General features: G+C 50.7%; 1 protein-coding gene across 2 annotated transcripts in view; it reads right to left on the reverse strand.

Moving 5' to 3' along the window:
• LOC144717169 (uncharacterized) overlaps positions 1–17,128 on the reverse strand; it is a 44,907-nt gene that overhangs the window by 13,556 nt on the left and 14,223 nt on the right. The window lies entirely within an intron of this gene.

Raw genomic sequence — 17,128 nt, forward strand, 5'->3', positions numbered from 1 at the left:
ACACACACACACGCACAACAAAAACAACCCCGCAGGTTATTTCATTCGGTTTTCACTTAAATCGGCTCATTCATTTGGCTCCGAGTATTAAAATGCAGTATTTCAGTTTGCTATGCAGGGCCTATTATAAAGGCGTGCCCCATCATGAGTGTAGGTAAAGAGGCCCCACAAAGCCTGGTCCGGTCAGCAACGTCAGCTTCTATGCTCCAGGTGGTGCACTGCTGGCTGCCAGAGTTCCAAAGGAAAACACAATTCATCTCATGAAATGCCTTAATTCACCGGGAATAATAACAGTAATATTCTAACTGGGAAGGGGGGAAAAAATCCCAAACACGTATATATACAAGGACAAAGATCCTCCGTATAGCCTTAACAGACTGTTGGGGCAAGTGCTGTTAGCGAGCACCTATGAAGGCCGGAACGGCACACGAGGGGAGTGGGTGGGCAGCACCATGCCCGACCCCCTTTGTCTCCCTAGTAGCAATGTTTACACACCATACCAGGCACTAATTTGAGTCTGAGTCGACCTAGGGAAGGCCCAGGACCGGTTCAGATAATCGTTACTCGTGCTGCCCTTGAGCAGGAATCGGAGCGCAGCGCGCTAACCGCTACACTACCGTTCCCCGCTACACACAAATACGCAGATATTTGTTTACATTTCTGGAACATAATTTCTAATTTGGCTCTTCCTAAGAAATTCCCAAGAAACAAAAGGGCTTTGAGAACACCCATTCATCCAGACCTTCATCCAATAGTGGATAGACTGTGGCTGATGATGATAATCTCCATCTAGAATATCCATCGAGCACAATTCACACTCAGTCTACCACCGCCGCTCCCTACAAGGGCTACCTTTGTCTCACGTGATTGATGTGCTTGTTAATTTTATTTGGGTTTGCTGCACCAACGCGCCACATTTACTAGCTCGTACCGCTTAAAATTAGTGTGTAAGGGATTCCTGCTAAGGTTGATACTTTGTACAGTGGAATGGTATTCGTGTTGGTCACATGGTTTATTTTAAAACGTTATTTGTAGCTTGTTTTATTTTCGTGACTGACATTTCCCAGCTGCCATTGTTGATGCAATCAAGTGCTATTGTATATGCTTTTACAAAATCAATGTTCCACTCATCTTTAATCATGATGATTATTATTACTACGACAGTGATGGACATCAGAACTGGTTATCTCATCAAGTGTGCTATTGACTGAAACAAATGGAACATTCCAGATGGCTGCACAGCAATGGATTGCCGAATCTGGTGGAGATGTTGCGTCTCATTTCCTCCCGTGTAATGTATTTTCTCTCCTGAATCCAGTTTCCTCCCACATACCAAATATTATTTACAGATAATTGGCCAATGATACCAATGTAGGCACCCTCCCTGTAAAAAAAAGCATCTTGAGACTCGATGCCTTTTGTGGATAAATACAATAATTTGTGACTTTACAGGCCTTTACGATTCCACTTCTGCATAAAGGCCCCAACGTGCCGTGTTGGTTGTGGCAGTCGCTTGACTATACTGAACATCCAGCACGCTCACCAATGCGGGTTTAGCGAAACAAGTGGAACCCAAGCCTCATTTGGACATCACTCGCCACTGCTCTTAGCCACAGGCAGGAATCGGACTCGCACACAATCACTGTGCCACACCGCTCCACCCCATCAACTCTGCACTGACCACCACAGTGAAGTATGGTCAAATAAACCTCCACAACTGACAGCCTGGCAGGGCCTTCATCCAATAGCGGATTGAAAAATAGCCATGAAATAAATTTAGCGGCGACAAATGTATCCTAATATCTGCATTTATCGTGAGTGGCTACGCGGATATAGTTTATACCAGGAACAATTTCCACAAATGGGCACGGACGAAAATAAATGTAAATAGCGCCCCCATATCCTCACTGATTATAGTGGTTCCACAAACAACACCGTTGCATTTAACTCCATCAGCTGAGCATAGTTTCTCGTCATTGGACACCTCGACGACAACAACAACGTCGTCATCATCAACAACAAAAACCGCTAGTCATCTACGGCCCGGGGCTCAAGGCTGCCCGACAAGAGCAGGTGTCAATTATAGACACTTCAGAATCTTTATTTATCCTGGGAGGAAAAAATACGATCAGCTATGAAGCTCTTTTTCACAGATGCCTAGCAGGGGCGGGTCAGACATTAAGCACATTTTTTTTTAACCAGGTAAAGCACACTGAACTATCAAGCTCATTCTCAGAAGAGACCTGGCCACACATGATAGCTCACCGCAGCAGCGGCTTATCACGTGGAAATGCATCGCAGCCAAACACTCGAAACGCGTGACCGTTGATTCTAAATGCGGAGGGGAAAACCGGAGGACCCGGGAAAAAAATCCACACGACCACGGGGAGAGAGACGTGTAAACTCCAAATATACAAGCGTCAGGGTCCGGATCGAACCCACGACCTCCTGTGTAGTTATCAGTGTGGGGGGGAGGGAGACCATACCCAGGATATTAACCCCAATAATTATTAAGTCCAAACGGTGCGTGGTGTCTTGGCTCTTGGCCACTGTGTTTCTTCAATGCCACTTTTAGGAATGACGCATAGCTCAGCCTGTGCTCGGTGCACGCTATAAATACAGCTTGCCCCTGAGCTCCTCAAGCAGTGTAGGGCCCCCACGTGTAAAGCGCCGGCGTGTCTCGGCAGTGTTAGGAAAACAACAACAGCAACTGCAAAAGCTGCCATTTGCCACGAAGCGAAGTCAACACGGCGCTTGTGCCAGGCTAGGTGTCACTTTGAGGCCAAGCGGAGTGTTGAAGGCTCGCTGGCATCATCAGGTCACGGGGCAGACCCCATGGGTGGAAAAAACCCGATTTTTCCAGCGGCAGGGCATCGGGTTTTTTCTTTAATACAATTAAACCCGATTTCGAGGAATTAAAACCTGGTTTAATGAATACGAAGCTCTGATCCAAGGCTTAGGCTGCTTCCTCGTCGGTGCTGCTATCGTACTCGGGGAGCCGTCGGGCACGGGGTAGTCGTAGAATGCGGCGGGCAGGTTGGTCGTGATGAACACGAGCTTCTCCACAATCGTGGGCGCCAGTGAGTTCCTTAGCTTGGAATGGATGAAGCCCATCGTTGAGAAGTTGGCGAAGTGCGGTTCTGCAATTTGACCCAATTAAACCGGATTTCGGGTTTAATATAAAAAGACAATTAAACCCGATTGTAAAAAACCCGCCTGTGCCACCCTTGGCAGACCCAGGTGCTGTGGGTTGCCCGACAGAGATCGCCTGTTAGATGCGCCACCACCTGCGCTACCCACTGCCGCCAACTTGCTGTTCTATCCGCCCGGTGCTCCGCTCATCGTCGTTGTTGAGCGTCGCTCCTCCAGCAAACAGTGGAGGGGGCGACTGCCCAGCAGCGTCCTTCACGAGCCCCCTTGACACCTCTGGTACCCAGTCAATCGGCATCTCCACTCAGCTCCACGTCCTCCTGTGTACCACAAGGGTCCGTCTCTTGTCTAGCCCGTGCCGCCACCGCCGCCACACCGGTCCCCTTTTCGAGCCCCCATCGATCCGACCAAGCCGCTCGTGCATGCGGGGGGCTACACGAGCCAGCCAACGCAGTCTCGCCGCCTGCCGCGGAGGAGCCCACCCAGAGGACCGTGTCCAGATATTTCACGCACAACTTGCTCGCACACACTCACACGCCTTGCTAACACACAGACACACCTTGCTAACACACACACACACCTTGCTTACACACACACCTTGCTAACACACACTCACAGACCTTGCTAACACACACGCACGCCTTGCTAACACACACACCTTGCTAACACACACACACCTTGCTAACACACACACACGCCTTGCTAACACACACACACGCCTTGCTAACACACACACACCTTGCTAACACACACACACGCCTTACTAACACACACACACGCCTTGCTAACACACACACACGCCTTGCTAACACACACACACACACCTTGCTAACACACACACACACCTTGCTAACACACACACACCTTGATAACACACACACACCTTGCTAACACACACACACACCTTGCTAACACACAAATACCTTGCTAACACACACACACACCTTGCTAACACACACACACCTTGCTAACACACACACACCTTGCTAGCACACACACACCTTGCTAACACACACACACACCTTGCTAACACACACACACACATACCTTGCTAACACACACACACGCCTTGCTAACACACACACACCTTGCTAACACACACACACACCTTGCTAACACACACACACACCTTGCTAACACACACACATACCTTGCTAACACACACACACGCCTTGCTAACACACACACACCTTGCTAGCACACACACACCTTGCTAACACACACACACACACCTTGCTAACACACACACACCTTGCTAACACACACACACCTTGCTAACACACACACACCTTGCTAACACACACACACCTTGCTAACACACACACACACCTTGCTAACACACACACACCTTGCTAGCACACACACACCTTGCTAACACACACACACACCTTGCTAACACACACACACACATACCTTGCTAACACACACACACGCCTTGCTAACACACACACACCTTGCTAGCACACACACACCTTGCTAACACACACACACACACACCTTGCTAACACACACACACCTTGCTAACACACACACACCTTGCTAACACACACACACCTTGCTAACACACACACACACACCTTGCTAACACACACACACCTTGCTAACACACACACACGCCTTGCTAACACACACACACGCCTTGCTAACACACACACACCTTGCTAGCACACACACACACACCTTGCTAACACACACACCTTGTTAACACACACACACGCCTTGCTAACACACACACACCTTGCTAACACACACATGCCTTGCTAACACACACACACCTTGCTAACACACACACACATATACCTTGCTAACACACACACACGCCTTGCTAACACACACACACCTTGCTAGGACACACACACCTTGCTAACACACACACACACCTTGCTAACACACACACACATACCTTGCTAACACACACACACGCCTTGCTAACACACACACACCTTGCTAGCACACACACACACCTTGCTAACACACACACACACCTTGCTAACACACACACACACCTTGCTAACACACACACACCTTGCTAACACACACACACCTTGCTAACACACACACACCTTGCTAACACACACACACCTTGCTAACACACACACACCTTGCTAACACACACACACACACCTTGCTAACACACACACACCTTGCTAGCACACACACACCTTGCTAACACACACACACATACCTTGCTAACACACACACACGCCTTGCTAACACACACACACCTTGCTAGCACACACACACCTTGCTAACACACACACACACACACCTTGCTAACACACACACACCTTGCTAACACACACACACCTTGCTAACACACACACACCTTGCTAACACACACACACCTTGCTAACACACACACACACCTTGCTAACACACACACACCTTGCTAACACACACACACCTTGCTAACACACACACACGCCTTGCTAACACACACACACCTTGCTAGCACACACACACACACCTTGCTAACACACACACACCTTGTTAACACACACACACACACACGCCTTGCTAACACACACACACCTTGCTAACACACACATGCCTTGCTAACACACACTCTCACGCCTTGCTAACACACACACCTTGTTAACACACACACACACGCCTTGCTAACACACACACACTTTGCTAACACACACACACGCCTTGCTAGCACACACTCTCACGCCTTGCTAACACACTGCACACACACTGCGCGCGCACACCCAACACACACACCACACACACACTGCGCACACACACACCACACATACATCCACACAACACACACACTGCGCACACACACACCACACATACATCCACACCACACACACACTGCGCACACACACACCACACATACATCCACACCACACACACACTGCGCACACACACCACACACACACCGCGCACACACACACACCGCGCACACACACACACCGCGCACACACACACACCGCGCACACACACACACCGCGCACACACACACACCGCGCACACACACACACCGCGCACACACACACACCGCGCACACACACACACCGCGCACACACACACACCGCGCACACACACACACCGCGCACACACACACACCGCGCACACACACACACCGCGCACACACACACACCGCGCACACACACACACCGCGCACACACACACACCGCGCACACACACACACCGCGCACACACACACACCGCGCACACACACACACCGCGCACACACACACACCGCGCACACACACACACCGCGCACACACACACACCGCGCACACACACACACCGCGCACACACACACACCGCGCACACACACACACCGCGCACACACACACACCGCGCACACACACACACCGCGCACACACACACACCGCGCACACACACACACCGCGCACACACACACACCGCGCACACACACACACCGCGCACACACACACACCTTGCTAACACACACACACCTTGCTAACACACACACACCTTGCTAACACACACACACCTTGCTAACACACACACACCTTGCTAACACACACACACACCTTGCTAACACACACACACCTTGCTAGCACACACACACCTTGCTAACACACACACACACCTTGCTAACACACACACACACATACCTTGCTAACACACACACACGCCTTGCTAACACACACACACCTTGCTAGCACACACACACCTTGCTAACACACACACACACACACCTTGCTAACACACACACACCTTGCTAACACACACACACCTTGCTAACACACACACACCTTGCTAACACACACACACACACCTTGCTAACACACACACACCTTGCTAACACACACACACGCCTTGCTAACACACACACACGCCTTGCTAACACACACACACCTTGCTAGCACACACACACACACCTTGCTAACACACACACCTTGTTAACACACACACACGCCTTGCTAACACACACACACCTTGCTAACACACACATGCCTTGCTAACACACACACACCTTGCTAACACACACACACATATACCTTGCTAACACACACACACGCCTTGCTAACACACACACACCTTGCTAGGACACACACACCTTGCTAACACACACACACACCTTGCTAACACACACACACATACCTTGCTAACACACACACACGCCTTGCTAACACACACACACCTTGCTAGCACACACACACACCTTGCTAACACACACACACACCTTGCTAACACACACACACACCTTGCTAACACACACACACCTTGCTAACACACACACACCTTGCTAACACACACACACCTTGCTAACACACACACACCTTGCTAACACACACACACCTTGCTAACACACACACACACACCTTGCTAACACACACACACCTTGCTAGCACACACACACCTTGCTAACACACACACACATACCTTGCTAACACACACACACGCCTTGCTAACACACACACACCTTGCTAGCACACACACACCTTGCTAACACACACACACACACACCTTGCTAACACACACACACCTTGCTAACACACACACACCTTGCTAACACACACACACCTTGCTAACACACACACACCTTGCTAACACACACACACACCTTGCTAACACACACACACCTTGCTAACACACACACACCTTGCTAACACACACACACGCCTTGCTAACACACACACACCTTGCTAGCACACACACACACACCTTGCTAACACACACACACCTTGTTAACACACACACACACACACGCCTTGCTAACACACACACACCTTGCTAACACACACATGCCTTGCTAACACACACTCTCACGCCTTGCTAACACACACACCTTGTTAACACACACACACACGCCTTGCTAACACACACACACTTTGCTAACACACACACACGCCTTGCTAGCACACACTCTCACGCCTTGCTAACACACTGCACACACACTGCGCGCGCACACCCAACACACACACCACACACACACTGCGCACACACACACCACACATACATCCACACAACACACACACTGCGCACACACACACCACACATACATCCACACCACACACACACTGCGCACACACACACCACACATACATCCACACCACACACACACTGCGCACACACACCACACACACACCGCGCACACACACACACCGCGCACACACACACACCGCGCACACACACACACCGCGCACACACACACACCGCGCACACACACACACCGCGCACACACACACACCGCGCACACACACACACCGCGCACACACACACACCGCGCACACACACACACCGCGCACACACACACACCGCGCACACACACACACCGCGCACACACACACACCGCGCACACACACACACCGCGCACACACACACACCGCGCACACACACACACCGCGCACACACACACACCGCGCACACACACACACCGCGCACACACACACACCGCGCACACACACACACCGCGCACACACACACACCGCGCACACACACACACCGCGCACACACACACACCGCGCACACACACACACCGCGCACACACACACACCGCGCACACACACACACCGCGCACACACACACACCGCGCACACACACACACCGCGCACACACACACACCGCGCACACACACACACCGCGCACACACACACACCGCGCACACACACACACCTTGCTAACACACACACACCTTGCTAACACACACACACACATACCTTGCTAACACACACACACGCCTTGCTAACACACACACACCTTGCTAGCACACACACACCTTGCTAACACACACACACACACACCTTGCTAACACACACACACCTTGCTAACACACACACACCTTGCTAACACACACACACCTTGCTAACACACACACACACACCTTGCTAACACACACACACCTTGCTAACACACACACACGCCTTGCTAACACACACACACGCCTTGCTAACACACACACACCTTGCTAGCACACACACACACACCTTGCTAACACACACACCTTGTTAACACACACACACGCCTTGCTAACACACACACACCTTGCTAACACACACATGCCTTGCTAACACACACACACCTTGCTAACACACACACACATATACCTTGCTAACACACACACACGCCTTGCTAACACACACACACCTTGCTAGGACACACACACCTTGCTAACACACACACACACCTTGCTAACACACACACACATACCTTGCTAACACACACACACGCCTTGCTAACACACACACACCTTGCTAGCACACACACACACCTTGCTAACACACACACACACCTTGCTAACACACACACACACCTTGCTAACACACACACACCTTGCTAACACACACACACCTTGCTAACACACACACACCTTGCTAACACACACACACCTTGCTAACACACACACACACCTTGCTAACACACACACACACACCTTGCTAACACACACACACCTTGCTAGCACACACACACCTTGCTAACACACACACACATACCTTGCTAACACACACACACGCCTTGCTAACACACACACACCTTGCTAGCACACACACACCTTGCTAACACACACACACACACACCTTGCTAACACACACACACCTTGCTAACACACACACACCTTGCTAACACACACACACCTTGCTAACACACACACACCTTGCTAACACACACACACACCTTGCTAACACACACACACCTTGCTAACACACACACACCTTGCTAACACACACACACGCCTTGCTAACACACACACACCTTGCTAGCACACACACACACACCTTGCTAACACACACACACCTTGTTAACACACACACACACACACGCCTTGCTAACACACACACACCTTGCTAACACACACATGCCTTGCTAACACACACTCTCACGCCTTGCTAACACACACACCTTGTTAACACACACACACACGCCTTGCTAACACACACACACTTTGCTAACACACACACACGCCTTGCTAGCACACACTCTCACGCCTTGCTAACACACTGCACACACACTGCGCGCGCACACCCAACACACACACCACACACACACTGCGCACACACACACCACACATACATCCACACAACACACACACTGCGCACACACACACCACACATACATCCACACCACACACACACTGCGCACACACACACCACACATACATCCACACCACACACACACTGCGCACACACACCACACACACACCGCGCACACACACACACCGCGCACACACACACACCGCGCACACACACACACCGCGCACACACACACACCGCGCACACACACACACCGCGCACACACACACACCGCGCACACACACACACCGCGCACACACACACACCGCGCACACACACACACCGCGCACACACACACACCGCGCACACACACACACCGCGCACACACACACACCGCGCACACACACACACCGCGCACACACACACACCGCGCACACACACACACCGCGCACACACACACACCGCGCACACACACACACCGCGCACACACACACACCGCGCACACACACACACCGCGCACACACACACACCGCGCACACACACACACCGCGCACACACACACACCGCGCACACACACACACCGCGCACACACACACACCGCGCACACACACACACCGCGCACACACACACACCGCGCACACACACACACCGCGCACACACACACACCGCGCACACACACACACCGCGCACACACACACACCGCGCACACACACACACCTTGCTAACACACACACACCTTGCTAACACACACACACCTTGCTAACACACACACACCTTGCTAACACACACACACCTTGCTAACACACACACACACCTTGCTAACACACACACACCTTGCTAGCACACACACACCTTGCTAACACACACACACACCTTGCTAACACACACACACACATACCTTGCTAACACACACACACGCCTTGCTAACACACACACACCTTGCTAGCACACACACACCTTGCTAACACACACACACACACACCTTGCTAACACACACACACCTTGCTAACACACACACACCTTGCTAACACACACACACCTTGCTAACACACACACACACACCTTGCTAACACACACACACCTTGCTAACACACACACACGCCTTGCTAACACACACACACGCCTTGCTAACACACACACACCTTGCTAGCACACACACACACACCTTGCTAACACACACACCTTGTTAACACACACACACGCCTTGCTAACACACACACACCTTGCTAACACACACATGCCTTGCTAACACACACACACCTTGCTAACACACACACACATATACCTTGCTAACACACACACACGCCTTGCTAACACACACACACCTTGCTAGGACACACACACCTTGCTAACACACACACACACCTTGCTAACACACACACACATACCTTGCTAACACACACACACGCCTTGCTAACACACACACACCTTGCTAGCACACACACACACCTTGCTAACACACACACACACCTTGCTAACACACACACACACCTTGCTAACACACACACACCTTGCTAACACACACACACCTTGCTAACACACACACACCTTGCTAACACACACACACCTTGCTAACACACACACACCTTGCTAACACACACACACACACCTTGCTAACACACACACACCTTGCTAGCACACACACACCTTGCTAACACACACACACATACCTTGCTAACACACACACACGCCTTGCTAACACACACACACCTTGCTAGCACACACACACCTTGCTAACACACACACACACACACCTTGCTAACACACACACACCTTGCTAACACACACACACCTTGCTAACACACACACACCTTGCTAACACACACACACCTTGCTAACACACACACACACCTTGCTAACACACACACACCTTGCTAACACACACACACCTTGCTAACACACACACACGCCTTGCTAACACACACACACCTTGCTAGCACACACACACACACCTTGCTAACACACACACACCTTGTTAACACACACACACACACACGCCTTGCTAACACACACACACCTTGCTAACACACACATGCCTTGCTAACACACACTCTCACGCCTTGCTAACACACACACCTTGTTAACACACACACACACGCCTTGCTAACACACACACACTTTGCTAACACACACACACGCCTTGCTAGCACACACTCTCACGCCTTGCTAACACACTGCACACACACTGCGCGCGCACACCCAACACACACACCACACACACACTGCGCACACACACACCACACATACATCCACACAACACACACACTGCGCACACACACACCACACATACATCCACACCACACACACACTGCGCACACACACACCACACATACATCCACACCACACACACACTGCGCACACACACCACACACACACCGCGCACACACACACACCGCGCACACACACACACCGCGCACACACACACACCGCGCACACACACACACCGCGCACACACACACACCGCGCACACACACACACCGCGCACACACACACACCGCGCACACACACACACCGCGCACACACACACACCGCGCACACACACACACCGCGCACACACACACACCGCGCACACACACACACCGCGCACACACACACACCGCGCACACACACACACCGCGCACACACACACACCGCGCACACACACACACCGCGCACACACACACACCGCGCACACACACACACCGCGCACACACACACACCGCGCACACACACACACCGCGCACACACACACACCGCGCACACACACACACCGCGCACACACACACACCGCGCACACACACACACCGCGCACACACCGCGCACACACACACACCGCGCACACACACACACCGCGCACACACACACACCGCGCACACACACACACCGCGCACACACACACACCGCGCACACACACACACCGCGCACACACACACACCGCGCACACACACACACCGCGCACACACACACACCGCGCACACACACACACCGCGCACACACACACACCGCGCACACACACACACCGCGCACACACACACACCGCGCACACACACACACCGCGCACACACACACACCGCGCACACACACACACCGCGCACACACACACACCGCGCACACACACACACCGCGCACACACACACACCGCGCACACACACACACCGCGCACACACACACACCGCGCACACACACACACCGCGCACACACACACACCGCGCACACACACACACCGCGCACACACACACACCGCGCACACACACACACCGCGCACACACACACACCGCGCACACACACACCACACCCCACACGCACCACACCCCACACACACGGCGCGCACACACACCGCGCACACACACCGCACAGACACCCCACACCACACACACACCACACACACACAGCGCACACACACCGCACAGACACCCCACACCACACACACACCACACACACACACACCGCCACACACACACACAGCAGCAGCTCGTATGCTGTTAATACCTCTCTGGCCGCTCCACCGCCCCTGTTTTCCCCTCTCCACGCAGCGCACGCCCCTGGCGACTTCACCACACACCCCACATTTCCCACCACACATCCGGCACGGCCCGGACTGCTTCCTCGTTGAGTCGGTGTTGCCAGATTGAAGGGTTTTATTTCCTTCATATATATACACACATACGCAGGGTGCTTCAAAACAATGTTAACACTTCTGAGAATTGGCAACGATATCACAAGAAATGTGTCTCCGGGCTCTGGAGACCACCTGGAGAAGATTCCAGGCACGTGTTGACAATGATGGCGTTAAAGTGGAGGCTTTTTGAAACTATTAACATTACATTTGTTATCATGTTACAGTGTATTCGTACTTTTCTATTAAAAAGATATATATAAGTGTTAACACATTGCTGAAGCACCCTGTGTATGTATATATCTCTTCGCATCCGAGAGGTTTTCAATTGAAGCGTTTGATTCGATTTCATAATTTTGAGTTGTGTAGTTTTCCTTTCATGAAATTGAACCTCCATGCGTCTGCCCGTAAGCGTGCCCCCATTAAAGGTCAACCATGTTGGGGTCAATTAGGCCCAACTTGGCCCAACGCCTTGTGTAAAGTTACGGAATGCACGTTTTCCTGATGTCTGGGCGAATGCGCGCAAGTGATGAATGACACCGATATGAACTGACGAGAGAATGGGGGGCCACAGGGGCAGGGCGCGTTACTCGAGCGGAGGGGTGGGCCGGTGGTCGAGAGTAATGGGGGTCACGCATCGCGTGACCCTGATGGACGGTGACCCGCCAAATCTGCGGAAAAGAGCTTCATAGCTCATCGGATTCCTCCTTCGGTCGAAACAAAGTTTCTGATTCTGGTGGGCGGCTTTGGGGAGGCTTTCAATCCAGCATTGCATATAGATCATCCGACAACGATGAGACAAATGCTAAAACCACTATTTGCACGGACCGCCTATCGGAAGCCCGCTTGCTGGATTGCAAGGTCGTTATCGTCTGTTGGGCTACGTTGAGGGCAGTGAAGAAAAACATACTTCATTGGACCGTACTTCTACGATCCCACGTCTATGCTCCGCACTTTCGCCAACCTGCACTGGCCAACGTGGTGAAGTTTCGACAAAGAACCTCGTCCCCAATATGGTTGTAAATTAAGATTATTATTGTTTTATTGATCCATGAAAGGCTCACTGAGTGTTTAGGCTATTTTTCAGGATGATCTTACAATGTATATATATTGTGCCTGTTTACCTGCGAGAGTCTCAAGACTACTTCTCAGGAGGGTCCTGCCAAGTTTTCGCAGTAGTAGGGGGCGATTTGTTGCTTACGTACTGCATACTCTATTCGATTGAATACTGTACAGTAATTACGAAAACTACACAACCATTTTTTTTCATTTTACCAGGTAAGGCCCACTGAGCTATTATTAACGATAGCTAAACAATGCGGCTTATCACATGGAAATTCATCGCGGCCAACTACTCTAACCGCATGATGTTGATCCTAAATGTGGAGGGAAAAACCGGAGGACCCAGAAAAAAATCCACGCGACCACGGAGGGGAGAGAAAGGCATGCAAACTCTAAATTTACATGATATTTTTGGTCAATTACTATACAGTAAATTTCGATTTAAAGCTTGACTGCAGGGATTCATCTTCTTGGTTCTTTCGGTAAAGTCACGTAATAATAATTTATTTTTTCATAATGAAAATAATAAAAAAATTCCATAATAAAAATAACAATAATTTTTATTATGTTTTATTTTTATTATTTTATTACTTCCCTTCTACGTGACTTTACTATACAGTAGTATATCCAGCAGTGAGTGGACCACAACAGGGCTGTCCAAGTGCATGCAAACGAGTGACTAAATGCGTCTCATTTGTTAAGACCCGCAAATGGAGCTTGTGACTAAATAGGACTGTATTCATCGAATTAAAGAGGTTTTGTCCGTTCCATTGGGAACACTGCTATTGGACACAGAGAGAGAGAGAGGTTGGGAGCAGTGGCACACGCGATGATGGGAGACCGCAAATCTCAAGGGCAGAGCAGAATAAAAACACACAAAGGGAGAGAGCGCCAGTGTGTGGGTGCAGCCAACACTGTGCCGCACTGCCCACGTGGTTTCATCCTCAGATGGCGTTTGTCAAGCGCACATGTTACATCTATTATTATCATCCAAAAAAAAACACATTTTCATCTTTTATAATTATTGTAAAGTCTCTTTGCAATGCATACATTATACAATTATATTTCCTAACGTGAGTTCCAGTCGTCTTAACTTCATTCTGCTGTCTCTGTCCTTTAAAGTGGTCAATGTCGACAGTGCTGCCCTTTGTCAATCCACTGCTGGATGAGGGCCTCTGCAAGCCGTGCAGGGCGTGTGTGCGTTATTTGACCATACTTCACCAAAGTTGGTCAGTATGCGTTGGTGGAGGCAGGGAACGTATGTGGAAAGCATCGAAGTCAAATACAACAACGAATATTTCTGCACTGCCCTCTGCTGCGCCCAACATAGTCCAGCAGTCTACAACATCTGTTCGGCACGGTGGTTGCCTACGCAAGCACTATCCCAGGCTCAAACCTGCTTAGCTCCATAGATCTGCTGCTGCTCAGATCGGACGCGTTCCACGTGATTTTGTTAATTTGCCTTACATTGCACCACAGTTTCAGCCTGCAAGCAGTCGGTCGGCACAAAACATTCATTTTAGCGCGCACAAGAGACAGCCGAGGCTTACGGAGATCTTTGTAGAAGGGCAAAATAATAAATAAATGAGGCGCACAAGGGGCAGTGTTCGTTAATGTCGAGGGTGTGAAGTATTTCCTGCCTTTGTTTAGACACCGCTGCTGCCACCACGGTCACTGACATCTGAGAGAGAGAGGTTGCTTTTCTTATTCTTCTTCTGGTGTGAGACGAACGATGCTGGCGACAGTCCAGCCCACAAACCATTCCCATCACGCCCGTCACGTTTCCCCCCAACCAAACTGACTTTCCAGATTCCCACGGGATGTAAAATGTACTTTTCTAACACGCCTTGCTCACGTCCTTGAATGTCATCGCGCGTGTATGTAAAAGACATGTCCGAACCTCGCACAATTCACAAATACGCGGATTTTGTTTATTTTACTAAACTTCTTCTCGCTTACAGATTCTTATCCGCCCTGTGCCAGGAATTCTGGGGGGAAATGCTGTTAGGCGAAGATAATTTTTAGCGTTCGCAGTTTTTTTTTTGTTAACGCTTGTCAACGCTCACGAGGGAGAACGCTGCGAGTCCAGTGAGACGCAAACAAAAACCGTTGCTTTTCTGAGTGGCGAGGCCACTGGGTGTAATTGAAGTCACAATTTAGCATTCAGAGGGTGGCCCACGGAAGGGCCATTAGTTGCGTTAAGTGCCAGTTACCTTGTCAGCCAAGGTAGCCGGGTCATACGCCGCTCCATGTCTTTCACGTGTGTTCACGCATTAATGACATTTATTGGGGGAATGAAATACCGTACTGGTGTGCGTTTGTTGAATGAACACAGCTGTACGTTCATTGCAGAATTATTGAGTTAAACAGGATAACAACAAAT

Source organism: Lampetra planeri, chromosome 3, assembly GCF_965212315.1.
Source record: "Lampetra planeri chromosome 3, kcLamPlan1.2.h2, whole genome shotgun sequence".
Classification (NCBI taxonomy): domain Eukaryota; kingdom Metazoa; phylum Chordata; class Hyperoartia; order Petromyzontiformes; family Petromyzontidae; genus Lampetra; species Lampetra planeri.